At 36.9% G+C, this 27563-nt stretch overlaps 1 protein-coding gene and 1 long non-coding RNA gene across 5 annotated transcripts in view; one reads left to right on the top strand and one right to left on the bottom strand.

The window, feature by feature from the left end:
- Nucleotides 1-15523, top strand: part of LOC118899394 — a 104750-nt gene extending 89227 nt beyond the window's left edge. The window contains exon 6 of the long non-coding RNA XR_005020939.1: nucleotides 15227-15523. This is a non-coding gene — a long non-coding RNA (uncharacterized LOC118899394). The remainder of the gene's footprint in view (nucleotides 1-15226) is intronic.
- The window catches only part of GRM5 (glutamate metabotropic receptor 5), a 531669-nt gene that overhangs the window by 230375 nt on the left and 273731 nt on the right, over nucleotides 1-27563 (bottom strand). The gene's annotated exons all lie outside the window — the stretch shown is intronic.

The following is a 27563-nucleotide window of genomic DNA, read 5'->3' as shown; positions in this document are numbered from 1 at the left end:
GGTTTGAATCTTGACTATTGACGTGCCCTTTGGCAATTTACTTGCCCTTTCTAATTCTTGGTTTCCTTGTCTATTAGATGGGCCTAATTTTACTTATATCTTATAGGATTATTATGAGGATTAAAATCACACATCAAGAATCTAATACCAAACACTCAAATTGATATTAATAATTATTGTCAAATGATACCTGGGTATGTTATTCCAATAGAACTTACTACACTAACAATGAATGTTCTTGCTCATTTTCCACCATAGGCTGTAACCTTCTTGAGGGCAAAGATGGTCTTATTCATCCTAGTATCCAAGAGACAGCAATGATGATTCTGATTCATGGTATGCAGTTAAACAAATGTTTTGAAAGAAAGGTTAAACAAGAAGTAGAAACCTTAGTTTACATTCCTATCTTTTGTGTGAATTTGCTTCATATCTTTGGAAGATTTCCTTCTCTGGACTTCAGAACAAATGTATTCATTATTTTAATAATTTCCGTCAAACTGAACAATATTAATAATTATTGATAATTAAATTACATGAATTAATCCAATTGCAAAAATGCCATATATTTTTTGATCAGTTAAATAAACCAACTTTACTTTTAGGAACTAGAACATACATCACTTTAGAAGTGGATACTTCTAGATACTTAATATTTTTTAATTTAGGAAAAAACTATTTACATGCACAATGGTATTTGTTCTAGCACTGCTTATAACAATTAGTAAAAATAACCTATATCTCCAGTGACAGTAAAATGATTAAGGTAAATATGTTTAGCTACATGATGTAATATTTTGCTGTCACTGAAACCAATATATAAGTAAAAGCATAACACACAGGAAAATCTTTAAAATGTTAAAGTGATAAAAAGTGGTATGCAGAATTCATAATTACAATATTTTTGAAACTTGCATATGAAAATGAATAAACTAGAATGAAGAAAGTTGGAAATTTTATCTAGTGAAAATAGATTTTTAAAAATTCAGCTATTCAAAGGGTAGTTTTGAAGCAAACTAACATTTTAGTTAGTTTTACTAACATTTGAAATCACAGGGCATTTTTGAAATGTTTAAACTCATGTTTCTGTATTTTTATAGTATTATCATTTTATTATTTGTATTTTAGCATAATTATAAAATCTCTTCTGAATATAAAATGTAAGAATAGAGTATAAAAAGACTTATTATATAATGTAAAGCTGGTAACCTAAGTATTATGTTTCAACATTTGTGCAATAAATGGGTATTTAAGAAATGTTATAGAGAAATCAATGGTCAGAACCTCGGTAACATGGTGTCCTCTGTTTCCTGAATTGCATTTCATGGGCTGCCTTCCCTAAATTTGCATTATAATAAAATATTCATCCACTTCCAAGCCTTTACTTAAAACTGCCCCATATATTGTTTGGGATAGCTGAGGAGCAAATGTATTAGTGATAGAGCTGCTCATAAGAGGACTTTTTTTCAATTCCACCACCTGCCTCTGCAAATGTGAAGATCTCTGAGTTCACAATTCTTGACTGGTCAATTTAAACATGAGCAACTATTTCACAGTTAAGAAAGCAATGCTCATACCTGTAGACTACTTTTCCTTCTCTGAATGTTGTACCATATGATCCTGCAGTTCCACTCCTGGGCATATATCATGCACTCTCATGTTCATTGAAGCACTATTTATAATAGCCAGGACATGGAAGCAACCTAAATGTCTATCGACAGATGAGTAGATAAAGAAGATGTGGTATTGATACATATATACAATGGAAAATTACTCAGGCATAAAAAGGAATGAAGTAATGCCATTTGCAGCAACATGGATGGACCTAGAGATTATCATACTAAGTGAAGTAAGTCAACAGAGAAAGACAAATATCATATGATATCACTTATATGTGGAATCTAAAAACATGATACAAATGAACTTATTTACAAAACAGAAACAGACTCACAGACATAGAAAATAAACTTATGGTTACCAAAGGGGAAAGTTGGGGCGGGGGGGGGCCGAGGGAAAAATTAGGAATTTGGGACTAACATATACATACTACTATATATTAATATAAAATAGATAAACAACAAGGACCTACTGTATAGCACAGGGAACTATACTCAATATTTTGTATACTCAATATTTTGTAAGGTGTAATTGCTTTGCTGTACACCTGAAACTAACACAAAGTTGTATTGATAAATCAACTATATTTCAATAAAAAATAAAATTTTAAAATGCAAAATAAATAAATAAATAACATAAAGTAGCCAGTGTTTTATGCCATGATCTTCACTTCCACCTCATAACACAGTCACCCTTGTACCTCTCTACTTAATGATCTTGACATCATCTTGTCCAAAATCCTTCCATGGCTCCTTATTGACGACTGGATGAAATTACATTTTGTCACTGTTTTCAAGACCCTTTTCAATGAAACTTTAATACCCATGTCCCACTTACCTCCTACAAATTCCCCATGCTCCACAATAAACGTCTCACTGAAATTACCTGCTCTTGGCTCTTTGGTAATGCCACTGTTACACCGAGACTTCCCTTCTTCCCCTAAATTTAAATGTTTTGATTCCAGATATCATTCAAAGTGCAACTAAAATGCTGCCTTGTTCATGAAGTATTTTTATTCCCATTAGAAAAGATCTCTTTATTTCTAACCTTCACATAGAGTTAAACATTTCATAGCATTTAGCACCTTTTACATTGTCATTTTATATCTTTTACTAGACTATTAGTTCCTAGAGTATAAACCCCTATGTTTGCTTTATGTAACTATCACAGAAGTAGAACTAGTACCCTTCTTGGCATATGGTAAATAAGTTCAGACTTATAAAAATCCCCCTAGTAGTACAAATAATTCTCATGTAACCTTCACCCAGATTCCCCAAGTGGTAACAGGTTACATAAGCAAGTATAATTTTCAAGACCAGGGAATTGACTTCAATTTTAAACTGATAACTAGTCTACTGAGTTTTTTCAACGTTTTTCAATTTCTCCACTAAAGATCTTTCTCTGGACAAGGATCCAATCTAGGATCGTATACAGCATTTAGTTGTCATGTCACCTTAAGTTTCGTTTAAGACAGATCTTCAGTCTTCTTTTATTTTTGATGGCTGTCACTTTTGAAGAATACTGGCCAGTCATTTTGTAGAATATTGCTCAATTTGGGTTTGTCTGCATTTCTTCCTGATTAAATTTAGATGATTGCATACTTTTGGTAAGAATACCACAGAAGTTATTTTGAGCCCTCCTAGGGAATCATATCAAGAGGTACATGATATTGATATGTCTCATTAATGATGTTCATTTTGATGTTCATCACTTGGTTAAGATGATTTTTGTCTGGCCTCTCTGATATCAAGTTACTGTTTTCTCCTTGGTAATAGCTAAGTACATTGTAGAGAGATGCTTTCAGAATATGAAAATATCCTATTTCTCATTACTTTAACACACAAATTTTAGCATCCACTGATGATACTTGGCTGAAACAATTATTACTAAGATGTTTACCAGATGATGATTTTTTTTCTATTTTCATCACTCTTTCAACACTCACTAATTCAAATTCTACCATGCGGAATATCTTTCCACCTCATCCCTCATTTACTCATATTCAATTATTTAATTCTACTATTTATTCATGAATATTTTCCACTTAATATTTTTAATAGAATTAAATATATGTTGGAGCAGCACATATATTTTTAGAGACTATATGGTTAGGATTCAGATGGGTACTGTTCTGAATGTTCCATACATTTCAACTCATTAATCTTCAAAGTAACCCTATGAGGTAGGTAATATTTAAAGATGAGGAAATTGAGGCACAGGAAACTTACATAACTTGCCCAAGTCATTCAGAGTTAGTTAGGATTAGAACCTCAGCAGTCTGGCTCCAGAGTCCATGCTTTTAACCAAAATACTACATTTCCTCTAATAAGGCTTGGTGAGAATCAGGAGGAGTTTTCTTTTTCTCTCTCTTGTCATTCACATGTCTGTAGCCAAGATCAGTAAGTGCATAAGGCCTGCTAGGATCTCAGTATCATGGGACCAAGAGGCAGAATTTGCTTACAAGGGCAAGTTGGAGGATGAAAATCTAGCTGTACAGGCAGATCCTAGCAAGAATGGTAAAGCAATCAGAGATACAACAGGGGATGGTCTCATCATGTCCCAAATATGTTCTATTGGTAGTATCTTCCTGCTGTGCTGTCTTAACCAGGCTCATTGCTGTAACTGACCAGGAGTGTGTACCTGGGTGCAGAGTGTGAGAACGGCTACACCTGTGGCAGTTAATCAGTCAAATCTAGAAGGCAGACCGAGAGTTGGGAAACTAGGCAGCAACCACTTACACTTAAGAGGAGTTCAGTGATAAGTAATTCAATGATATTTATGATGAAAAGACTTAATATCCAAGTCTAGAAATAGGGCTAGTCAAAACTAGGTGAGATCAATGGTCTGAAATATCAGGCAAGCAATTAGGCACACTAGAGAGTAGAAAATGAAAGCAAAATTTCAGTCCCACACCTGGGCCAGCACAGGAGGAGAAAAAGGAACACTGTAACTTGGAAACCACACAACCTTCAAGGCACCTGTTTCTGGTAGGTGTCATGGCACAGTAATTTCACAGCCAGAGTTTGGCTTGGGGTGATTAGACTTCACACTAAATTTCTTTTGGTGGGGCTGAGACTGCTGAGTTTCTTATTGAATCTGCCAGGAAATGACTCAAGAACTGGATATAGTTGAACCTATAGATGGGGCTCTTTCATTCATTTTTTCTTACATTCATGCATTCACTCTATATCAAGTGCCTACAGTGAGCCATGCATAAACACAGGGAATAGACCATGATCAAGATGCGATCTACACCCTCAGAAAATTCATATTCTAGTGAGGCAGTGCTCCAGTAATAAACACAGAGTGCACATAGGAGGGAACAGAGACTCAAACTTGCGGTGGTGTGTCTGGGTAGGAGGATTAAGAAAAGATTTCATGGAGGAAATAGATCCAGCTGTGAGGATAATCGAGGCTGAGAAATTGAGACAAGCACCCACAGAAGTACACGCTTGTTATAAATTAAAGACATTAAAAAAAATGAAGTGGCCCAGCAAGCAAGATGACCACCTCAGTGAAAGAACATCATCAAGCCCCCCCATTACCATCTCTGATGAGCATGTTCAGCTATGGTGAAATGGAAGGAAGGTTAAGCTGTGCAGACATATTTACAGACCCTTAAATAGCTGTCAAGCATGGCATGGAATGACATTTGTGTAACCCCTTCCCTAATAACAGGGATTAGAGCTGCAAAAGATCTAGGCGGCCATGGAGTTCAATCTCTGATCATTTCTAATTCTAGACAAGGTATAATAATAATTATTTACATTTGCATAATACTTTATAAAGCACTTTCATAACCATTATCTCTTTTGATCTTCACAACAATTTTGTGAGATAAGCAGAAACGATATCATTAAAATCCTTCTTTCCCAGAAGAGGAAACTAAAGGAGCCAGAAAACTTCATGGTTAGAGAAGAAAACGTTAGGAAGTAGAGCCAAGTCTGGCATAAAGGTTTCTAACGTCTCATCCAGCATTCTCTCCATATACCAAATCCTTCAATGTGCCAGTTAACCAAGGAGCAACTTATACTTTGAAATGGAGAGTCTGATATTCTCTTTTAGCAACTCCCTATCTATCTACCTTCTCCTCTCTATGGAAAGTTTATGAGGAGGGGGAGTAGTAGCATCATATAGAGAAAGTCTTTCCAAGTGCGACCCCTCTGGAACACCCATCTGAGCATCTCCTGAAGAATTTTTGAAAAAGACACATTCTTATCCTTACTTCAGGCTTTCTAACTGAGAATCTGGGGGTGTGAGGAATGCATTTTTAACAAGCCCATCTGCGAATTTTGATGCACACTGAAATTTGAGAACTGCTTCTACAAAGATTTGGAAGATCTGTCATCATAAAACCCCTCCCCCTAATCAGAATAGATGAAGCAGAAGAAAGGTGAGGAGGAAGCACTCAGTTTCTACTGGAGAGGGCTTAGCTCTTCCACAAATTCCATCAACCCTTTTGTTTTGCCTCTTTTAAAAATTTTTGAGATGTAATTGGCATATAACATTGTGTAAGTTTAAGGTATATGACATGGTAATTTGATGCATTTATATACTGTAATATGATTACCATCATAGCATTAGCTAACACCTCTATCAAGTCACATAACTATCATTTTTTTGTGGTGAGAACATTTAATATCTAGTTTCTTAGCAATTTCAAAGTATATAACTCATTATTGTTAACTATAATCACAATGCTGTACATTAGATCTCCAGAACTTATTTATCTTCTAATTTCAAGTCTGTACCCTTTGACCAACATCTCCCCAATTCCCTCATCTCCCAGCCCCCAGTAACCACCATTCTGCTCTATTTCTAAGGGTTCAGCTTTTTTTGATTCCACATGTAAGTGACATCATACAGTGTTTGTCTTTCTCTGTCTGACTTATCTCATTTAGCATAATTCCCTCAAGGTCCATCCATGTTGTCACAAATGGCAGGATTTCCTTCTTTCTTGTGGTTGAATAATATTCCACTGTGTGTGTGTGTGTTTGTGTGTGTGTATATATATAATATATTCTTTATCCATTCATCAGTAAACAGACACTTAGGTTATTTCCATAGCTTGGCTACTGTGAATTATGCTGCAGTAAACATGGGAATGCAAGTATCTTTTCGATGTTCTGTTTGCAATGCTTGAAAAGACATATGAAAACAGGAAGCTTGCTATGCAAACGTTGCTTCAAGAAAACTCTCCTTGGACAGGCTCTTGGTGCTCCAGCCAGGCGTCAGGGCTGTGCCACTGAGGTGGGAAAGCCAAGTTCAGAACACTGGTCCACAAGAGACCTCCCAACTCCATGTAATATCAAATGGCGAAAATCTCCCAGAGATCTCCATCTCAACACCAAGACCCAACTCCACTCAATGACCAGCAAGCCACAGTGCTGGACACCCTATGCCAAACAACTAGCAAGACAGGAACACAACCCCATCCATTAGCACAGAGGCTGCCTGAAATCATAATAAGGCCACAGACACCCCAAAACACACCACCAGACGTGGACCTGCCCACCAGAAATATAAGATCGAGCCTCATCCACCAGAACACAGGCAATAGTCCCCTCCACCAGGAAGGCTACACAACCCACTGTACCAATCTTAGCCACTGGGAACAGACACCAAAAACAACGGGAACTACGAACCTGCAGCCTACGAAAAGGAGACCCCAAACACAAGTAAGTTAAGCAAAATGAGAAGACAGAGAAACACACAGCAGATGAAGGAGCAAGGCAAAAACCCACCAGACCTAACAAATGAAAATAGGCAGTCTACCTGAAAAAGAATTCAGAATAATGATAGTAAAGATGATCCAAAATCTTGGAAATAGAATGGAGAAAATACAAGAAACGTTTAACAAGGACCTAGAAGAACTAAAGAGCAAACAAACAATGATGAACAACACAATAAATGAAATTAAAAATACTCTAGAAGGGATCAATAGCAGAATAACTGAGGCAGAAAAACGGATAAGTCACCTGGAAGATAAAATAGTGGAAATAACTACTGCAGAGCAGAATAAAGAAAAAAGAATGAAAAGAATTGAGGACAGTCTCAGAGACCTCTGGGACAACATTAAACGCACCAACATTCGAATTACAGGGGTCCCAGAAGAAGAAGAGAAAAAGAAAGGGACTGAGAAAATATTTGAAGAGATTATAGTTGAAAACTTCCCTAGTATGGGAAAGGAAATAGTTAATCAAGCCCAGGAAGCACAGAGAGTCCCATACAGGATAAATCCAAGGAGAAACACGCCAAGACACATATTAATCAAACTATCAAAAATTAAATACAAAGAACAAATATTAAAAGCAGCAAGGGAAAAACAACAAATAACACACAAGGGAATCCCCATAAGGTTAATAGCTGATCTTTCAGCAGAAACTCTGCAAGCCAGAAGGGAGTGGCAGGACATATTTAAAGTGATGAAGGAGAAAAACCTACAACCAAGATTACTCTACCCAGCAAGGATCTCATTCAGATTTGATGGAGAAATTAAAACCTTTACAGATAAGCAAAAGCTAAGAGAATGCAGCACCACCAAACCAGCTTTACAACAAATGCTAAAGGAACTTCTCTAGGCAGGAAACACAAGAGAAGGAAAAGACCTACAATAATAAACCCAAAACAATTAAGAAAATGGTAATAGGAACATACATATCGATAATTACCTTAAGTGTAAATGATTAAATGCTCCAACCAAAAGACATAGATTGGCTGAATGGATACAAAAACAAGACCCCTATATATGCTGTCTACAAGAGACCCACTTCAGACCTAGGGACACATACAGACTGAAAGTGAGGGGATGGAAAAAGATATTCCATGCAAATGGAAATCAAAAGAAAGCTGGAGTAGCAATTCTCATATCAGACAAAATAGACTTTAAAACAAAGACTATTACAAGAAACAAAGAAGGACACTACATAATGATTAAGGGAGCAATCCAAGAAGAAAATATAACAATTGTAAATATTTATGCACCCAACTTAGGAGACCTCAATACATAAGGTAAATACTAACACCCACAAAAGGGGAAAGTGACAGTAACACAATCACAGTAGGGGACTTTAACATCCCACTTTCATCAATGGACAGATCATCCAAAATGAAAATAAATAAGGAAACACAAGCTTTAAATGATACATTAAACAATATAGACTTCATTGATATTTATAGGAAATATCCATCCGAAAACAACAGAATACACATTCTTCTCAAGTGCTCATGGAACATTCTCCAGGATAGATCATATCTTGGGTCACAAATCAAGCCTTGGTAAATTTAAGAAAATTGAAATTGTATCAAGTATCTTTTCTGACCACAACACTATGAGACTAGATATCAATTACAGGAAAAAATCTGTGAGAAATACAAACACATGGAAGCTAAACAACACACTACTTAATAACGAAGAGATCACTGAAGAAATCAAAGAGGAAATCAAAAAATACCTAGAAACAAAAGACAATGAAAACACGACGACCCAAAACCTATGGGATGCAGCAAAAGCAGTTCTAAGACGGAAGTTTATCGCAATACAATCCTACATTAAGAAACAAGAAACATCACAAATAAACAACCTAAACTTACACCTAAAACAATTAGAGAAAGAAGAACAAAAAAACCCCAAAGTTAGCAGAAGGAAAGAAATCATTAAGATCAGATCAGAAATAAATGAAAAAGAAATGAAGAAAACAGTAGCAAAGATCAGTAAACCTAAAAGCTGGTTCTTTGAGAAGATAAACAAAATTGATAAACCATTAGCCAGACTTATCAAGAAAAAAAGGGAGAAGACTCAAATCAATAGAATTAGAAATGAAAAAAGGAGAAGTAACAACTGACACTGCAGAAATACAAAGGATCATGAGAGATTACTACAAGCAACTCTATGCCAATAAAATGGACAAACTGGAAGAAATGGACAAATTCTTAGAAATGCACAACCTTCCGAGACTGAACCAGGAAGAAATAGAAAATATAAAGAGACCAAAAACAAGCACCGAAATTGAAACTGTGATTAAAAATCTTGCAACAAACAAAAGCCCAGGACCAGATGGCTTCACAGGTGAATTCTATCAAACATTTAGAGAAGAGATAACACCTATCCTTCTCAAACTCTTCCAAAATATAGCAGAGGGAGGAACACTCCCAAACTCATTTTACGAGGCCACCATCACTCTGATACCAAAACCAGACAAAGATGTCACAAAGAAAGAGAACTACAAGCCAATATCACTGATGAACATAGATGCAAAAATCCTCAACAAAATACTAGCAAACAGAATCCAACAGCATATTAAAAGGATCATACACTATGATGAAGTGGGGTTTATCCCAGGAATGCAAGGATTCTTCAATATACGCAAATCAATCAACATGATACACCATATTAACAAATTGAAGGAGAAAAACCATATGATCATCTCAATAGATGCAGAGAAAGCTTTTGACAAAATTCAACACCCATTTATGATAAAAACCCTCCAGAAAGTAGGCATAGAGGGAACTTTCCTCAACATTATAAAGGCCATGTATGAGAAAGCCACAGCCAACATCGTCCTCAATGGTGAAAAACTGAAACCATTTCCACTAAGATCAGGAACAAGACAAGGTTGCACACTCTTACCACTATTATTCAACATAGTTTTGGAATTTTTAGCCACAGCAATCAGAGAAGAAAAAGAAATAAAAGGAATCCAAATTGGAAAAGAAGAAGTAAAGCTGTCACTGTTTGCAGATGACATGATACTATACATAGAGAAACCTAAAGATGCTACCAGAAAACTACTAGAGCTAATCAATGAATTTGGTAAAGTAGCAGGATACAAAGTTAATCACAGAAATCTCTTGCATTCCTATACACTAATGATGAAAAATCTGAAAGTGAAATTAAGGAAACACTCCCATTTACCACTGCAACAAAAAGAATGAAATATCTAGGGATAAACCTACCTAAGGAGACAAAACACCTGTATGCAGAAAATTATAAGACACTAATGAAAGAAATTAAAGATAATAGAAGTAGATGGAGAGATATACCATGTTCTTGGATTGGAAGAATCAACATTGTGAAAATGACTCTACTACCCAAAGCAATCTACAGATTCAGTGCAATCCCTAGCAAACTACCAATGGCATTTTTCACAGAACTAGAACAAAAAATTTCACAATTTGTATGGAAACACAAAAGACCCCGAATAGCCAAAGCAACCTTGAGAAAGAAAAACGGAGCTGGAGGAATCACACTCCCTGAGTTCAGACTATACTACAAAGCTACAGTAATCAAGACAGTATGGTACTGGCACAAAAGCAGAAATGTAGATCAATGGAACAGGATAGAAAGCCCAGAGATAAACCCATGCACATATGGTCACCTTATCTTTGATAAAGGAGGCAAGAATATACAGTGGAGAAAAGGCAGCCTCTTCAATAAGTAGTGCCAGGAAAGCTGGACAGCTACATGTAAAAGAATGAAATTAGAACACTCCCTAACACCATACACAAAAATAAACTCAAAATGGATTAAAGACCTAAATGTAAGTCCAGACACCATCAAACTCTTAGAGGAAAACATAGGCAGAACACTCTATGACATAAATCACAGCAAGATACTTTTTGACCCACCTCCTAGAGAAATGGAAATAAAAACAAAAATAAACAAATGGGACCTAATGAAACATAAAAGCTTTTGCACAGCAAAGGAAACCATAAGCAAGACGAAAAGATAACCCTCAGAATAGGAGAAAATATTTGCAAATGAAGCAACTGACAGAGGCTTAATCTCCAAAATTTACAAGCAGCTTATGTAGCTCAATATCAAAAAAGCAAACATCCCAATCCAAAAATGGGCAGAAGACCTAAATAGACATTTCTCCAAAGAAGATATACAGATTGACAACAAACACATGAAAGAAGGCTCAACATCATTAATCATTAGAGAAATGCAAATCAAAACTACAGTGATATCATCTCACACTGGTCAGAATGTCCATCATCAAAAAATCTACAAACAATAAATGCTGGAGAGGGTGTGGAGAAAAGGAAACACTCTTGCACTGTTGGTGGGAATGTAAATTGATACAGCCACTATGGAGAACAGTATGGAGGTTCCTTAAAAAACTAAAAATAGAACTACCATAAGACCCAGCAATCCAACTACTGGGCATATACCCTGAGAAAACCATAATTCAAAAAGAGTCATGTACCAAAATGTGCATTGCAGCTCTATTTACAATAGCCAGGACATGGAAGCAACCTAAGTGTCCATCGACAGATGAAGGGATAAAGAAGATGTGGCACATATATATAATGGAATATTACTCAGCCAGAAAAAGGAACGAAACTGAGTTATTTGTAGTGAGGCGGATGGACCTAGAGACTCTCATACAGAGTGAAGTAAGAGAAGAGAAAAACAAATACCGTATGCTAACACATATATATGGAATCTAAAAAAAAAAAAAGGTCATGAAGAACCTAAGGGCAAGATGGGAATAAAGATGCAGACCTACTAGAGAATGGACTTGAGGATATGGGGAGGGGGAAGGGTAAGCTGAGTTAAAGTGAGAGAGTTGCATGGACATATATACACTACCAAACGTAAAATAGATAGCTAGTTGGAAGCAGCCACATAGCACAGGGAGATCAGCTCGGTGCTTTGTGACCACCTAGAGTGGTGGGATAGGGAGGGTGGGAGGGAGGGAGATGCAAGAGGGAAGAGATATGGGCACATATGTATATGTATAACTGATTCACTTTGTTATAAAGCAGAAACTAACACACCATTGTAAAGCAATTATACTCCAATAAAGATGTTAAAAAAAAAAAAAAAGAAAACTCTTCTTAACTCAGCTTCTAATGAAGAGATTGCCACCCATTACACCATACTTTTATATAAACTCCATATCTGCCCTTGCATGGGCTATGACGTCAGACCCAAGGTATTCAGGGAAGAGTGTGAGGAACCATCTCACCCTCCCCATAGGACTCTGATAGGTAAGTAAATGTGCAAAGCTCTGAGGAAAACCCCAACAGAAAATAATCACCCAAGCTGTCACTGTTTGGCACAGAATTTGGGCACATAATCTGGGTACACAATAGAGATCATGATTTAAAAAACAGGAGCTTTTTAGAGGCACACAGGATTCTGGGGGAGAAAGGAGAGTAGTGGGCAGTTGATAATTTGATAACCTGAGTTTGTTAGACCTTTACCCCACCTTCATTTCCAGACATCTGGGATCTGCACACTTTACCTCCTATGCTAAACAGTTTGCCTCTCCACTGCTGGATACACTCAGGAGGATTGGAAATGACAAAGCCTGGGCCTTTCCCAAAATGACCCTCAATGGTGACCTCTTCTAGGACATTGTCTCTTTCATTTTGGGGGCTCCCCCAGTCTGAGCAGGCTTGCAGGATTCAGTGACAGTGAAAGGGATATGACTGTAAAGCCTTAGTATAGGCTTTGGGCCATTTTGCCAGGATGCAAATTACAAGTAAACCAAACAGCCTGTCTGGAAGAGATGTAAGGCAAGTAAAATCACATTGCATCATATCAGAAACCTAACAACAATTTTCCACAATTAATCACTAACCAAAAATGGCAGACTGTAGCCCCCAAAGCAGCAGATACTTCTAATTTGTTCTAGATGATTGACCACACACACTGATTTGACTATACACGCTGGAAGGAACTGCAGTTAATTGCCAATGGTAATGAAGCTTATATTGACTAGTTAAGCAAATATCAAGAGCAAAATTCAAAGCTGTTTCAAGAAAAGATTGAAATGATACTGAAAGCTGGTGAACAACGGAGCTATTTGCAGGTCTGTCAAATGAACATTAGTATGTGAAACATGCTAGTAAAATTCTCTTCTATATCATAATTACAAAAGGAGAATAATCATGCACCCTCCATTTACTAAGGTCTGAATTTATAAATCTAGGACCATAGTTAGATAAATAAATTTGCACCACAGCCTAGTAGAAAGTGCAATGAAAGCAATTTGATTTACATTAAATATTCCCAACTGAATAATACTAATGAAAGGCTAGAGGGAAAAAAAAGGCAGGACAAGAAAAAATGATACTGAGACTTAATAGCAATGCATTACAAACAGACAGAGAGACATTAACAGCCAGACATTCTGTGCAACAAACCATTATTTATGACAAGGTCACCTTTGCTGTAAGTAGATATTCAGCAACCATTGAGTTATAGGCTGGTGGAGACCTTAAAAGTTACAAAATCCATCCCCTTCATTTTACAGCTTCTGCAACTGAAGCCCAGAAATAGGGAATGGAAGAGGAGGGAAGAAACTAACAATTATTAAGTACCTATCGCAGAAAGATACACATTGCTATGCTTTTCCCAGACCCCGCTCATTCAATCCCCATATAAGCCTTGAAAGGCACGTGTCACTGTCCCAGGAAACGAGAGAAAACTAAGCCTTCAGAAAAGTGGCAGAGCTCATCCTGTCACTCCATGCTGTCCTGCAGGAATGGAATCATGGCTGGTCCATTTGATGAACCAGTGCCAGTGCTAGGCCTGGACTCCAGTCTCAGGAATTTGTTTATTCTTGACCCAGAAATCAACCCGTAACAATTCTATCAGAGACACTTTCTAAAATCTCAAAAATAATATGCAACCATTTGATGACCGTTGGGTTTTAAGACAGGGTAAGTTCAAAATATCCCAGAACAGTCATATATCTACATGCCAATTTAGAACTAAGCAAGTCCACTAGACTACATTGATTAATAATGCTGGCCCCCACTGACTGAACACCAACTATACGCTTGGCTCTATAATAAGAGCAATTTACTTTTATTAATATCTGATAGTATAACCATTATCAGGCCTTGCAGATAAAAAAAATCAATGCATTGCAGAGTGGTTAAGTGACTTTCACAAGGTTACATGCTCAAGAAGTGGCAAAGCCAGATTTAATATCCAGGCCTATAGGCTCCAAAGCCCCTGTTTTTGCTTCTCTACTGCTCATATCTCTTGACATTCCCTAAATCTCCACTGAATTCCCATAACATTCTCAGTCTGAATAATTCATGTGGACCCTTGACCTTGGTATATATCCTGTTATATAAACCTTTCCAAGGATTTTTCCTCTGTGCCAGCCCTGTGTCCCCAAGAAGACGGCAAGCTTGGATACCTCTTTATATTCTCCTCAACATCAAGGATGGTACTGCACATACTGCTGACACAGCCCATATCAGTAGTGATATTGGTGGCAAAGGGCTGCGATAGGCAAGCTCTGGGCAAAGGGTTCCCAGCATCCACCCTCAACCCTGGCTTTTTTATTTAGTTAGTTTCTTCCCATGCTGAGAACCTCCTGAGGCCTTCAAGAGGGAAGCACACTTACAAGGTCTAGAGGAAGTGGTTCATGGATAAACCATAAGGGTCTGATAATATCCAGTTGACCTGGGACCCAACTTTGTCTATAAACATCCCAACCTTTGTACGATAGATGGGAACAGGAGCCAACTGACTTCAACTGACTGGATCTCCCAAATGATTCTGTTTAAAAAGTTTTGTAACCTTTATCTCATTTCCTCATCTCTCTCATACCACATTTCTCTCAACTGATTTTCTCCTTTGCAGGTACTGCACAACCCAGAATCCAGTCTAGAGGAAGAGCCGGTGACAGTGAGCCTTAGTCCCTGGGGAAGGCAACAGAAATTAAGAAAACGCTTCAAAATATAGAAGCAGCAGATAGATCTGCCTCCGCTAATGAGACCAAAATGGAAAACTCTAAGTAGACGAGTACTTAATGACACCAATCAGTGGTCCAAGGGCAAGGACTAATAAAATTTAGGTACAGATTTAAATTCAGAATAAAATCAAATTCATTTCGAGAAACAAGCTTGAAGGGAAACTTACTTGAATTAAGTGATTTGAAATTTTAAGTTCTCCTTATTTTGGTTTCCCACTGGGATTAGAAGCAGACTCTTTGAAGGAAATAATATTTTTCAAAAATGTTCCTTTTCCTCTTTTTAGTCTTGCATACAAAAATTCTGTATAATTTGACCTCAAAAATATTCAAATATCATAAAAGTAATTGTATTTTTCTTGCCTTGATCAAAAATGGGTATTCTTAGCTACAAAGTTTGATATGCTTAATGGGTTTTAATATATGTTAAATAAGACTTCATTACAAGTTACCTTGCTGAATTGAAATCTGTCGAACAGACACCTACTGTTTGAGATAAAATTACCCAACTCCATCACCAATAAGCATAAAATCTTGAAATGAAACCACTTTTCTTTTTAACCTTTTACTTACAGAAAGTTTCAGACATATACAAAGAGAGACAGGATCATATAATGAATCCCCATTTATCCATCACAGGCTTCATTACTCTTCAAAATGTTGCCAATCATCTTGTCTCACCTAAACTCTCTCTCTCTTGCTCTAGTATTTTAAAGCAAATCCTTTACATCAAGGCATTTTACCTGCAATACATTAGTATTTATTTCTAATAGATATTTTTTAAATATATATTTTATAATATCATAATCATACCTAGTAAAGTATTAAGAATCATTTATTAATATTATTTAATACTTATTTGATATTCAAAAGTTGGTAAAACCAGTTTTCATTGTGAAGTGTAGTCAGGATGTCTCTGGTATGGTAAGATGAGGAATTATCACTAATGTGGCCAGGGTTAGCCAGACAGGGACACTTCACTGAGAAGCTTCTTTGATTACTTATGTCTGGGATAGAAAACAGCTTCCTGACTGTTTCCTGGATGACCTATGATCACCCACCTTGCTTTATTCTCTGTTTTCTGAATTAATGTTCCAAAGTTCTAATTAACCATTGTGATTTGACTTTCTATTTTTTGACATATACTCCTGTATGAACCCTTGTTCTAGATTGCTTCCTTGGTTCTAGCATTTCAGTTAACCTTTGATCTTCATTTTCTGTGGAGACAAAATAATCAAATGGTAAGTCTCTGGCATTAGCTTAGGTTAAACAAGTTTTGGTTTCTCCATTTACTACCTATGTGACTTTGGGCAATTTTTCTAGCCTCTCTGTGTCTCAGTTCCTTCATTTGTAAAATGAATATAATAAGACTACTTATCTCAAAGAGTTGTTTGAGAATTAGAAGAAATGGCCCTTTGCTGAGAGACTAGTATACAGTAAGCACTCAATAAATGTTGACCATTATGGCCCCCCCTTGCTTCCAGCCTTTGCAGTGAGTTTGCTAATCCTCAGATTCCCTCCCCTCCTCTTTGTCTTCTTTAGCATGTCCCAACAAACACCTCAACTCAGGTGTTATTTCCTCTAATTCTTAAAAAACTCTTTGAGATAAGTAGTCTTATTATATGCACTTTACAATAAATTTCCAGAATTCCTGATCTCTTGTTATATGGCTAGAATAACCATTTTCTGTACATTCACACATCAAAGCTAACTGTAAGCAGAGAAAATATATAGCATATAAGCATTTGAGAATGAAGGAGAATTACGGTTGCTGTTGCCAATATAAAAATTTTAAAGTGATAATGAAGTCAAGAAATCTAGCCAGGAAAATGCAAACTTTGTTAACCACACACTCTAGAACTTATATTTTCCCTGGAATTTTTAGGTACAGAGATTATCCAATTGAAGCAGAATTTTTTAAAATGTTATACATTTTTTGAAATTTAGAGATTACAGTGATGGTACATACTAAATGTACCATCAGTGTAACACTGTGATTCTATAAGCAAGATACCCTCTTTAATATTTTTAATGAGAAAATTCCATCTGTATTCACCTTCTGTTTCTCATTGAAACCATAGGCCCCTAAACTGGCATCCCATTTCTTGATAATGAAAAGTTAAGACATCAAAACTCTTTCCAAGAGTGTAGATACATGCTAGAGTACAGTGTCAGATGTTTCCCACACATACGTCCAAGAAGAAATCTTAGGGAAATAAAACAATATTTTGAAAATGAAATATCAAAATTTGTAGGAGGCAGCAAAAGCAGACCTTAGAGTGAAATTAATAGCATTGAATGCACATACTAGAAAGGAAGAAGTATCTAAAATCAATAGCCTAAACTTTTACCTTCAAAACCAAAGAAAGAAGAGAATTTAAATCTAAAGAAAGCAGAAGAAAAGAGGTAATAAAATTTTAGTGCACCTCAATGAAATTGAAAGTAAGACTCAACAGAGAAAATAAATGAAACTAAAAGCTTGTTCTTAGAAAAGACTATTAAACTTTATAAACATCTATTCAAGCTAACCAATAAAAAATAGAGAAGACACAACTTGCTAATATCAGAAATGAAACAGGATGATAACTGCTGATACCATAGATATTAAAAGATAATAAAGGAGTATTATGAACACCTCTATGCCCACATATCTGATAACTTAGGTGATCTGGACCAATTACTTGAAAGATACAAACTACCAAAATTCACACAAGCTTATGCAAGGAGAAGTATTTCTGAATGGGTTTATGACTACTAAGGAAATGGAATCAATAATTAATAACCTTCCCCTAGAAAAGAAGTTACCCAGCCAGATGATTTTCATGTATGCAAGGCTGGTTCAACATTTGAAAATCAAGTGCTGTAATCCATCACATCCACAGGCTAAGGAAGAAAAATCATATCATCATATCCGTTGATGCAGAAAAAACACACATATAGTTGTTTTAAAGTATAATTGTTATGTCTTCCTGATTAATTGACCCTTTTATTATTACATGGTAACCTTCATTGTCTCTTGTGACAGCTTCTCACTTAAATTCTATTATATCTGACATAAGTGTAGCCAATCCTGCTCACTTTTGGTTACCATTTACATGGAATATTTTTTTCTGTCCCTTCAGTTTTAGCCTCTGTATGCAAGATACTTGTGGATATCAAAAATTTGATACTAAATTTTGTATGGAAAAGCAAAAGACCAAGAAGAGCCAACACCATAGTGAAGAATAAGAAAAAAGTTGGAGGACAGACATTACCCATCTTCAAGACTTCTTATAAAGCTACAGTAATAAAAACAGCATAGTATTGGTGAAAGAATAGACACACAGATAAATGAAGTAAAACAGAGAACCCGAAATAGACCCACACAAATAGAGACAACTTACTATGAAAAAGAACAAAGGAAATTCAGTGGAGAGAAGATTATCTTTTCAATAAATGGTGCTGCAACAACTGGACACCCATTTAAAAAATGAATGTAGACACAGACCTTAACACTTTTCACAAAAATTAACTCACAATGGGTCATAAACATAAATGTAAAATGCAAAAATATAAAACTTTTAGAAGATAGTATAGGAGAAAATCTAGGTGATCTTGGGCTTGGCACTGAGTTTTTAGTTACAATGCCAAAAAAACACAATCCATGGGCAAAAAAAAAAGGTAAATTCAACTTTATTAAATTTAAAACTCTGCTCTCTGAACAACACTCTTAAGAGCACAAAGAAACAAACCACATACTGGGAGAAAATATTTGAAAGACATATCTGATAAAGAATTTGTATCCAAGATACACAAAGAACTCTTAAAACTCAACAATAAGAAAATAAACAATCCAAATTAAAAACTGGACAAAAGACCTGAACAGACACTTCACCAAAGAAGGTACACAGATGGCAAATAAATATATGAAAAGATATTCAACGTCATTTGTCAGCAGGGAATTGTAAATTATAACGAGATACCCCTACATACCTATTAGAATGGTTAAAATTAAAAACAAAAAACAAAAAAAACCTGACAATACCAACTGCTTGCGAGGATGTAGAGCAACAGAAATTCTTATTCATTTCTGATGGGAATGTAAAATAGTAAACTTTGGAAGACTGCCAGTTTCTTACAAAGCTACCATATGATTCAATTGTATTCCTAGGTTTATTCCCAATTGAGTTGGGAACTTAATTCACATAAAAACCAGCAGCCAAATGTTTACAGCAACTTTATTCATAATTGCCCCCAAATAGGAAATGACTGTGATATTCTGCAATAGGAGAATGAATACACTGTGGTACATCCATACAATGGAGTATTATTCAGTGATAAACAGACATCAGCTATCAAGCCATGAAAAGACATGGAAGAACATTAAATGACTTGCCAATGAACAAAGCAGTCTTAAATGCTAAATACTATGTTATTTCAACTGTATTACATTACGGAAAAGGCAAAACCATAGAGACACCCAAAAGTATAGTGGTTGCTAAGGGTTTGGGAAGGGAGGAGGAATGAATATATAAAACACAAGGGATTATTAGGGCAGTGAAACTATTTTGTATGATCCTATATTGCAGCAGTCCCCAACCTTTTTGGCACCAATGACCAGTTTCATGGAAGACAATTTTTCCACGGGGGTTGGGGGGATGGTTCAGGCGGTAATGTGAGCGATGGGGAGCGATGGGGAGCGGCAGATGAAGCTTCGCTCACTCACCCGCTGCTCACCTCCGGCTGTGCAACCTGGTTCCTAAACAGACTGGTACCAGTCCGCGGCTCAGGGCTTGCGGACCTCTGCTATATTGGTAGATATATGCCTTTACGCCTTTGTCAAAAATCTATAGAAATTGATAACAAAAGTGAATCTTAATGCAAACCATTTAATAAAAAACCATTTAGGATTTTGGGGATACCAGGAAAGAATGCAGACTGTAACAAGAGTATCTAACTTTATCAAAAGCATATGAAACAACCTCACTGAAGGAGGTACTGGCCCAAGTATATTTGGAAATAAATGGAGCCTATAAGGCAAAAGGAATTGCACAGAAGTACTGTGCTGAAGTCAGTGAAGCTGTTTACTGTGGAAATATGACTTAAGTATGATGATACTGATATATAAGTATTCCTCAATTGAAGAATTAAGTAAATGGACAGCAGATGATGGAAGCCTGGTTTCTCACTGTTGGGGTGGGATTTTATAGATCAGCAAGGTGAGGAGGCTATAATGATCCCTATGTAATAGATTAGAACTGGAGACATCAATAAGAAGTCATGTTTAATTTAATAGACATACAGATAATTACATATAGAAATGTTTATAGATATGTATATACACAGCTTAGTATACACACATACATTTCTTTGCTTTTGTGGCCGAAACAGCCTAGTAGTAATGAGCACACCCAGCATCCAGATCTTGATTTCTATTACCATTCTCCAACACAAGTAACAAGGGCTGCTTGGAGACATGGCTGATTCTAGGTGCAGAAAATATTTAAAGATGAGCCTGGAGCATACTGTAATACCATGATAAAGTTAGGAAGTGCTCACAGACACACACACACACACACACACACACACACACACACATACAAACAAATGGGGGTATATTAAAGGGGCACAAGAGCCAACTGAAAGGACTCCCAATGGACAAAGCAGGACAATTTGAGCAACAAAAAAGTATTATTAGATTATAATGTAAAGTATAAAATAAATAGCCACAAGTTCACACTGATACAGTGTAAATAAATAATTGAGTAAATTAATAAATGAGAGCGAATCGACAAATCTCCTCTCTGGAAGAATTCCAAATAAATTATGTAAGTATTCCACCATAAAGGAGGGGAAGCAAAACTCTATAATCTTAAAGTGAGAGTATGTGTAGTGACTTTCTTCCAAAGAGTAAAGGGTGGAAGTGGGAGGGGAGAGTAACTTTACAGTGGGGAAACCTGATAAACACTCCTTCAGCCAGGTGATCAAGATCAACATCAACAGTCATATATCGAATCATGTTGACAGTTTGCATCCTTGATATGATGCCATTAAAATGGTACTTTGCCTCTATGCTCTACCTTCCAAAAATCTATAACCCCAGTTAACCATGAGAAAAACACCAATCAAATCTCAATTTGGGAATATTTTACAAAAGACCTGACTCATTAAAATTCTCAAAGTCATAGAAAACAAGGAAAGTATGAGAAACCATCACAGCCATGAGGAGCCTAAGGAGACATGATGATTAAATGCAATGTGGTATCTTGGATGGGATTTGAGCACAGGGAAAGGACATTAGGTAAAAACTAAGGAAATCTTAATATATGGACTTTACTTAATAATGATGTATCAACGTTTTAATTAAACAAATGTACCATATTTATTTACAATTAATGTATTATTTAAAGATGTTAGTAGGGGAAATTGTTTATGTGTGTGTTTCAGAGGTAATAGGGAACCATTTGCTCAATTTTTCTATAAATCTAAAACTTCTAAAAAGTAGTCTATTCATAAAGAAATCTATTGAAAAAAATTCCTTGCTTTTAACCTAATAGATGAAAATTCCAAATAGTTTGTTTTAACATGGAAATCAGAAATTGTGTTGGCTTGATTATACATTTGTTATATTACTTTATGATTGATAGTATGTGTCACTAAAACTGAACAGAATTTTATCACATGAAAGGAGTAACAAGAATATGCTTCCAGCAAAGAATGTATTCTTGACAGAAATTGATAAGGGTTACAATTCTGGGGCATCTAATGATTTAAATCATTTACAACACACGTATTAGTAGAATTTGGCAGAGTGTTAATTTAAATATAATCATTTTATAATGTATTCAGTTCTAAAAAGAATAACAGAGGGACATTTGTCACTTAGCCTCAGAATGGATTCCTAGACAGATATTACCATATTGCCACTCGGCAGTTGCTAAGCAATTTAAATGTCCTTTTCTCATTTTTAACTCAGTTAAATCAGAATTTCATCCCTCGCTCCACTGTAAACCCATGTGCTTATGAAAAATAACATTCAATAAAAAAAGAAAAAACAAATGGCTACATATGTAGTTAATACCGTAGGATGAGAGATTTTTAGAGACCCTCTAGCCCTGAGCTGTTCAGTATGGTAGCCACTAGCCATTTGACATGTGACTGGTGGTCTGAATTGAGATGTGCTGAAAGTGTAAAACAAACTCATGATTTTGAAGACTTAGTGCCAAAAAAGAGAAAGAAAAATAGCTCAATAATTTTTATATTGGTTACATGTTGAAATGGTAATATTTTAGGTCTATTAAATTAAATGTAACATTAAAATTTTCACCTGCTCCTTTCACTTTTCTAACGTTGCCATTAGAAAATTTAAAATCATACATGTGGCTCTGTTGGACAGCTTGTTTGTTTTTTGTATCAGGGAAGAAACTATGGCCCGCAGAGCTTATATGATCAATTCAAGGTCCGTCCTGTCCTTAGTTAATCTGTGTATTTTTAAGCAAAGATGTTTCTCTGTTAAAATGGGGAGAGGAGTTGTTTGAAATTATGTGTCATTTAGGACAGTTTCAGTTAGGTTTCATGGAGCTTAAATATATTTTGTGTAACACATTCACGGCTCCCTACTGAGGCAGGATCTTGCCTGATGCTCTTCTGGGTTAAATGAAAGAAGCTACCATTTATTGAGTGCTTACTCTATCTAGACCAGGGCTGCGCTTTGTATAATAAATAACTTGCAGAATTTATGGAGTTTAATTCTCACCAAAATCCTTGATGGGTGAAGAATCTGAGGCTCAGAGAGCCACTGAAGTAACCACATTAGTGAGAAAATGGTGGGGTGTTCAGTCTCAAGTTGTGTTCTATCCACTGTTCTCAACTGCCTCCTGGGTGCATGCAGAAGTGTCTAGCTAAGCTGCTGGAGCTGTAAACAGGAGCCCTGAAAGGATAATTTAGCCTTTCACAGCTATTTGGGAGCAGCAGACAAGTTGAGATCCCTTCAATTCTTCATCTGGCTGAATCTAGCCAGGGTGGCACTTGCTCTGAAGAAAACAAGCGTACCATGTTTTGCTCTCCGGTGTCTTAAATGTATCGGGTTGTGCTGGGGATAAAGGATCACACTGCCACAGAGGCTAAGGAAACAGGAGAACACTGTCTTGGGTTTGGATTGGTGTTCAACTTTCCTGCTATTTAGAACACCCCCAATTATCTGAAGGTTTCAGTAATAGCATTTTGTTCTATGCTCTTTCAGGAGAAAGAGGAAATGACATCAGAGCTTTCTAATTCCAGAATTAAAGAAATTAATATCCTCACACACCCACATTCATGCCTGCCTACACATACAGCTCTGGAAGAGGGTCTTCACCCCTGAAACTGCTCTTCCTCCTAACTTCTATACTGCAACTAAAAGCTTTCCTTATTTGGGTTCTTAGTCACCAAAAAGCAAAAGCCAGGGGCTTCCCTGGTGGCGCAGTGGTTGAGAATCTGCCTGCCAATGCAGGGGACATGGGTTCGAGCCCTGGTCTGGGAAGATCCCACATGCCGCGGAGCAACTGGGCCCGTGAGCCACAACTACTGAGCCTGCGCGTCTGGAGCCTGTGCTCCGCAACAAGAGAGGCCGCGATAGTGAGAGGCCCGCGCACCGCGATGAAGAGTGGCCCCCGCTTGCCGCAACTAGAGAAAGCCCTCACACAGAAACGAAGACCCAACACAGCCAAAAATAAACAAATAAATAAATAAATAAATTTAAAATTACCTTTAAAAAAAAAAAGAAAAGAAAAAGCAAAAGCCATAGCTCATCAAAAGCCGCAGCTTCAGCTCAACCCTCTTCACCACACAGCTCAACACTGCCCATGAATACCGACTCCACGTTGTCTCTCGCATCCTGTCCCTCGTGAGCATGGGGACCACCCCAGTCGTGGCCCTCAGCACCTCTTCCTGGACTAGTGCTACTAATGCTTCTCCCTCTGGCTCTCCGTGTTCTAGCCCCTCTGGGTTCTTCATCCCTAGAAAATGAGATGCTACTCCCTATGCCTGGAGTGTTCTCCCTATACCTCCTTTCTCCAGCAAAGTCTCACCCATTCTCCAAGTGTCGATTCTTCTGCAGAATCCTTTCCTGCAGAAATAAGGGAGATTAGGAAAGTCCTCTTTGAATTGGCTCTGATGGTATCCTGTGTGTTTTCCTTGTAGCACTTATAAGGATAACAGTTAATTGTGCAGTTATGTTTTAGTACTTGCCTTCCCTGCTGGAATGCTCTTAAATATCAGGCCAGGCTGCTTCTCCACTATACTGTGCTGCTTTTTCTCATCAAGGGTTTCCTCTATTACTTCCATCTTTGAAAAATTTCCAAAATACTAGTAAAAGTACTAAGTGTTGTTGTTGTTAATTTTTTTAACTCCCACTACAGATGGCTGTGAGCACGGTTTAGACTAGTTATGGTTTTAGACTCCTTTTCTTAGCCTGTCTAGATAGGGTTGACCAAGCTACTTTCCAGTCATATAATACTGGGAAAGTGTCTTAACTTCTTTGTGGATCAGTTTGCTTATCTTGAAAATGGGGACAATAATACCACTGGATCTATTTTAGAGTGAAGAGAGTGAATTCAGGTAATATATTTGAGGGTACATACATAATGTCCATGAATGTTATCAAATATTAGTTTGACTCTTTGGACTATCTATATATTTAGGAGATATATAAATATATCTCAGATGAGTTCTTAGAAACAGAGAAAATATGACAACCTCTCAAAAATAAACTGCCATTACCAATGGGAGCAGATCTCAAGGGTGAGACACATTTACATCGTTCTTTGAGCTATTCACACACCTCATTTCTGTAGTCATTAAAACATGGAGATTTTTTTTCACTAGGAAATCTTAAAACTTCTTGAAAATCACTTTAGGCTGATCCTAGTCTTTCTGAGAAGCTGTACATATGGCATTCAGAGCTGGAAAAACAAATTAATGGGACAGTAGAGAAGCAATCAAGCTATTGTGTTCTGTATTTTCTTTTGATGTAATCTTTTGTTGCAAGGCTTATTTTGAAGAGTATGTGGGGCGTAGGGGTAGCTAAGAAAGAAAGCATGAAGGGGAAGAGAAGATTCAACATTTTTAAGATCTGTCTCTCTGATTATCAGCACTCTTTACATCTGACTCCGAAAACTGAAAACACTACGTAAACAGAGATGGACCTCACAAGATATATTTGAGTCCTTATTGTGTAGGCACGCATCTTTCATTTGTTCACAGATACATGCAGAACTCAAACCGCTCTATCCACACTTCTGCACACATATTATGTCGGATATACAGTTAAGTGAAGCAAAGGGGTACAGCCCTTTGCTTGGAATTTCCAAGCAGGTTGGATTTTCCTGGCCATGATTCCAGTCATTGTAACTACCTTTGATTCTCACAGATGGTCCCCTGGTTGCTTCCAACCAGGCCCATTTGTCAGGCAAATAGTGAGCTTGTTCTGCTGCCCAGTGACTTTCAGAAGGGTCCTTGGATTCCTGCTAAGTGTGAACATAGAAAGGAACCTTCAAGGTGCTGACCATACAACAGCCCAGGCATGGCATTCTGGCCTCACAGGGGAACTAGCGTCCTGGGTCTAATCACCTCTTAGCTCAGTGACACCTGTTGAAACTGACAGGCCAACAGAGCTGAGATCCCATGCTGTGCAGAGGAATCAGGGACACTCCTAGCTGCCAACAATGTGGCTGCAAGACAGCAGGAGCCTGAGAATCTCACTGACACGGTACTGGATTTACACACATCATTTCCAAGGCTTCTTCATATGCTGTCCCTCTTGGATAAAAATTTTGCGTTTATGCACTGACAAAATATTTTGATTCACAAAATTATAATTTGTATTTATTTAGGTTTTTACAGATTTTTCTCCTTGTATCACATGATAATTATGAAAATATATGAGGTCTAATTTTTTCAAAATGAAGAAAAATTGAATTTTTAATAAGAAAACATCAATTATACTTGGAGTAGTAGTAGTAATAGTGGTAGTAGCAGTAATAGCAATGGCTAACTTTTACTAAGTACATATTTTTTGCCAGACAGTACCCTGTGATTTTACATGTATTGGCTCATTTAAGATTGTCCTTATTGTAAACGAGGCTATAGCTCTCTATGCTCTGGGTACTGGAAAATGTTAGGTTTCACCATGTTATGGGGGAAAAATTGTCTTTATTACCGTAATGCCCAAATAGTTAAAATGTCGATTCAAATGGTTCAAGACTGATCAATTGTGGTTCCGACAGGTTTCCGAGGAAACATCAGTAGTGATAATGGCAGCACACCCTCATGGACCACTCATTAAGTATGCCAGGCAGAGTGCTGAGCCCTTTACAGACATTGTTGGCTTTTATCTTTGCAACAAATTTATTAGTTAAAAATTAATATTGTTTCCATTTTACAGATGACAGCTGAGGTTTGAAGATTAAGCCATTTGCCTGGGATCACCATGCTAGACTGTGGTAGAGCCAGGACTGAAACTAAAATCTTCCTGACTCCAAAGGCTGGACACTAGATCCAGCTGACTCATACCCAAATTAATTACTTTCTAAACATTGTGTTTGTTTCCACACTTTCCAAAATAGAGTGAAGGCATCTTTACATATAGTTAGAGATACGGATGCTGTCTCTTAGATTTAGTGAAGTTTAACCATCCTTTTACAGTAATTTGGAGCTATCTTCACATTAAACTCAACGTGATGGACTTAGTTCAAGTGATTCGCTCATTAGAATCATCCCTGAGTCTTCAGGATCCTGTAAACAATCCAGTATTAAATATTGGGTCATTTCCTCATTGTCCATATACATTATGACTGAGCTTCCATTACATAATAATAGTTTGTCACCCTAGATGTTGTCTGTTTGTCAATACAAGTTGACTATTTAAAATTCTGCAGGCTCTAGAACACTGCAATAAGAAGAAAAAGAAAAGAATGCAGGTAGGTAGGTGTGTCTGAGCAGAAATCAGAGTAAAAGCAAAGACAAAGGAAGCAATGAAGCAGAGGTATTAGTTTGAGCAGTGTGTGTATCCCAGAGTTAGGTCTACTACACAATAACCGTGACTTTCCGGAAGCCTGACTTCTGATACTAATGTTTTTTTTCCTTTCCTCTCTGTAAGGAGGACAACTCTACCCATATTCATCTTGAATGCTAGAACATCCTTATGACTGAGGCAGCAGCTGACATATTATGACAGAATCGAAGGAGCATTTCTAGTCCTTACTTTTTCAT

Source organism: Balaenoptera musculus, chromosome 8, assembly GCF_009873245.2.
Source record: "Balaenoptera musculus isolate JJ_BM4_2016_0621 chromosome 8, mBalMus1.pri.v3, whole genome shotgun sequence".
In the NCBI taxonomy this organism is placed as follows: domain Eukaryota; kingdom Metazoa; phylum Chordata; class Mammalia; order Artiodactyla; family Balaenopteridae; genus Balaenoptera; species Balaenoptera musculus.
Note: the sequence above shows the minus strand (reverse complement) of the source record. Positions and strands in the feature narration are given on the sequence as shown.